We start from the raw sequence: 4,072 nt of genomic DNA on the forward strand, positions 1-4,072 counted from the left end.
TATGAGAGAACCCCTTCCCCACTCCCCATGTCATACATGTGCATACACTCTGTAGTGTAAAGATTTATAGATGTTAATCAAGCTGCTGAATATAGTCAGGTAAATGAACTTGTGACAATTTGTCAAAGAGAACTGCATACATTTTGTACATTTTGTGTTTTGAATATAATGTTCCCACACTGCACTGGCTGTTGCGGTTTTTGTTTTAATGCTTGCCGATGATTGTATGACTTCTTTGTTTGCACATATGCCATCATTTAAAGAGTCATCTGAGTGTAGTGCAGTAAAATGATTGCTAATCATGTCAAGGAAGCATAGAATTATCTGGTCATGTACTGTTAGAGAAACTGCTACCGCTGAATTCATGTGTTGGGACTGCTGTTTTGTTTTTTTTGTTTTTTGTTTGTTTTTTTTTAATCACAGATTTCAATCCAGTAGACAATTCAAAGTTACATGCTATCTTTTGAGTATCATATCAAGTATGTGTATGTATTTATTCATATTATTTAATCAGTATACATTTTGGTTTTCTTTTGTGCCTGTGACAGATTGTAGTAGCAGAGACCGTGTATCTGTGTAATTAGTGTGTATTAATTGCCTTGCCAGTCAGTCTGTCGCAATTACCAGGTACCACCATCATTTGGGAAAGACACAAGATACATGTATACCAGTGAAACTTTAGTGTATGTCTTTGTAACAGAACTGTATAAAGCTAACCTCATCTGATTATTGAACACAATAGTAGCGGTTAAAGGGATCACTTGAACTAACGTTTCATGTTATACTTTCCGGATAAGGTGAAGACATTGAAATCTATAGTATAAATGTGTATGGAGTGATTAGGTCAACCTGCAGCTAACAGCATAAACCAAGCACAGCACATCATCTCTGTTTTATGCTCAGACGTTCCAGGTAGATATATGAAGAATTAAATGTGAAAGTATAAATGTGAAAGTCAACATGAAATCTCAGCTGAGGCCTTTAAAGCAGTTGAGAGAGTTGAATCTATTTCAAAGACAAAAGCTGAAAACTCACTTCACTAATCATCCTTTGAGTAGATTATGTCCCTCAGGTAAATAGTCAATGGTCATAATAACTGCTTCCTTGTAGTGAAGTGTCGGACAAGCTCACTTTTTTTTTCATTAATTTGAATAATTACGCAGTACCCGCTGCATTAGAACCAGCATTAGCTGTTGGGCAGAAACTCGGTGGTCTAGTGGATAAGACGCCTGTCCAGAGATCAGGAGGTCATAGGCTCAAATCCTGCTCGAGTATGTATGCCCATAGTTTTTTGGGTTTTTTTGTCATGGCTGCTACTAAAACTGATCAATTCAGTGCTTATTTACATCGATGTAGGGCAATTTGTCAGTCAGTTACAATAAAACAACTCAACAGAAGAATTTTATGAATTTGAAAGCTCGCTTTTGTTATCGACTGGTAAGGTGTTTACAAGGATCAAACAGGCCAAAATGCAGGTTTGAAATGGAGAGTGATGGGCATTCCAAGTTATCCATAGAAAATAGGATGTCTGCTCAGTTCTTTTTCTTACAACAGAGGTTAGTATTTGTCTTGTGTTTTACCCTCCCACAACTGCTGTCTCAAATTTCTACTATTGCTGTGCATCATGATTTTGTGATTGAGTGTGATGGGGTTAAATTATGAGACAGGAAGACCAACAACAACAGCCGGGGAAAAAAAAAGAGACAAATCTTCCCTCTTAGCTCAGACAAGACTCCCATGAACTACAGACAGGGGAGTGTATTCACAATGATTGTCATCCATGTTAAGCTGTCTTTCTTTCTGTTAAAGTCTTGTTCCACCTGGGATTGGGATTGAATTTGATGTGTCAAGTTTTGGTCATTACTTCTGCAGTTAGCAGTGGGGCAAGAAAGTACTCTCATGATTTTTTCCCCCATTTTCTGTGAATATTTCATGTGTCTTCCAGATTATCAGGTGGATGTGACATTGATGCACATTGACTGTTGTGATACCCATGGATTCTCATGGTGTATAGCAAAGGATTTTTGATATATCATTTCAAGCATTTATTTTCCTAGGCTCATGTCAATAGAAGAAAGAGTGTGAAAGTTCCAACGTGAACTGTTACATATTGTGGTTCAGTGGAAATGTTCATGAAATATGCATCGTACAAGCAATCTATTTGCTTGAGAAAAGACATTTTCTGTATGACATCTATCAGTACTAGTGTCTTGTAGCAATTGGTCTTGTGTGAGAATAGAAAGCTGGGTAATTGTTTGTCTAACAAATAAGGCGTAAGTGGTAAGACAAATGCATTCTAATCTTAAAATGATATCAAAAGAAAAATTAAGACAAAACAAATTTCTTTATGGCAATACATTATACAATGCAAGAAGTTTTTTTTTTCTCTAAAACACTAATAAGTATTAACCCGTTGAGGACGAGCTGATTTTGCTCTACACCTGCCCGAGTATACTCAGGACTAGTCTTTGACGGTTAGTAAGAGACTGTTAACCTCCTAGGAACATTTTTCTTTATCCGTTCATTTACTGTATAAGCTGTTATTTTCGTAAGGGTTTAATTTTTGCAAATTTCGCGAATCACAGTCGGATCGCGAACTTAACAACACGAAATTGTCATGTTGTGCTAAGGTATACTGCATTTACGAAACCGTTGGCGTCAGTTCGCGAAATCAACATCTCGCAAAAATGTCTCCGACATCCTCATTCGTGAAAATATCTGTGCGTGAAAATAACGTGAGTGAAGAAATGTTATGGTGGTTAGGTGGTTTACAACGAAGGAATTAATGCCAGATCATGTTGTTTTTGTTGTTACTAAAGAATTATTGCAATTCACATTGTAACATCTCTTAATGGTCAAAAGTAATTGGCCATTGCTGTTCATGCTATATTTCAAAGTTACTATGGCAAAGTCCTTTATGAAATTGGGCTTAGAGAGTAAATCTATCTGGTTTGAAATGACTATGAGATGTCATGTGCCATGCACAACACAAAGCCCGAATTAGGTATGCTGAAATCCAGTGTATGTTGTTCCTCCTAAAAACTTCACAGTTACAAGTCAATAGATATTCAGGTAGTGTAACCACTCTTCTGCTGGTGTATGTACAATGTTAGATTACTCAGCCCTTTAGAATATGGCTTTTGGCTTGAGCAGGTTTTGTATTTTTGTTAACTTTCATGATACACGAATCACAAGTCATGGATGCACTGATGTATCCAGATATATGATTTTCACTTTCAATACACTGTTAACCATGAAAACTTATTGTAATACAGTACATGTATTTCATTTTGTACTGTACATGGAAAATTCTACTACTAATTACTGTATTGACAACTAGTACTAACAATGCTTTACTATTCTAGAACCTGCCCTTATTTCAATATTTGAACAAATATGTGAGAGTTGCGCTGAGCCTTTATTTGCTGGGTTGTTGTTTTTTTTTTTGTAGCCTGGTAGAAATTGCAAATTCCCAATTTAGTATTCCACGCTCACATATTACAATAACAACACAATAACTACTAAAGCAATGTGTAAAATATTTGCTTCTTTACGATGTGGAATATGTTGTTTGATGAGACTTATAATTAGCGCAACAATTCTTTAGGTTGCATGTTAATAACATGTTACCAAGTTGCGAGTTACTGTCACACATGATTGTGATGTCATTGTCATATTTCATTTCATGTCATGTCTCATTTTAAAGCATTTCTGACTAGATTCTATATTTATTTTTCCATCAGTGTTAGTGTGCTTTGAAAATTAACAATCATTCTATGTGATTATATGAGAAAAATCTTTCTGCCAATTTGAATCCCAAAGGGTTTTGCCATATTTATTGAAATCTTTAGTATGATATAAATGTAGTTGTAAGTACAATTAAAATTTTTGTATGAAAGTATTACTCTTGAATCAAGTGTAAGTAGTATTCAATGGCTTATTGTTTTATCACTTATATTAAAAGTGATTGAATCGTACAGATTTTTATCTTTTTCCACCTCAGATTTTTCTAGATGGTATGGTGCCTACATGCATGTAAATACAATTGTAGGATAGTCTTTATCATCTTGCA

Source organism: Diadema antillarum, unplaced genomic scaffold (genome assembly GCF_040938485.1).
Source record: "Diadema antillarum isolate AM-2024a unplaced genomic scaffold, OU_Dant_1.0 scf00000008, whole genome shotgun sequence".
In the NCBI taxonomy this organism is placed as follows: domain Eukaryota; kingdom Metazoa; phylum Echinodermata; class Echinoidea; order Diadematoida; family Diadematidae; genus Diadema; species Diadema antillarum.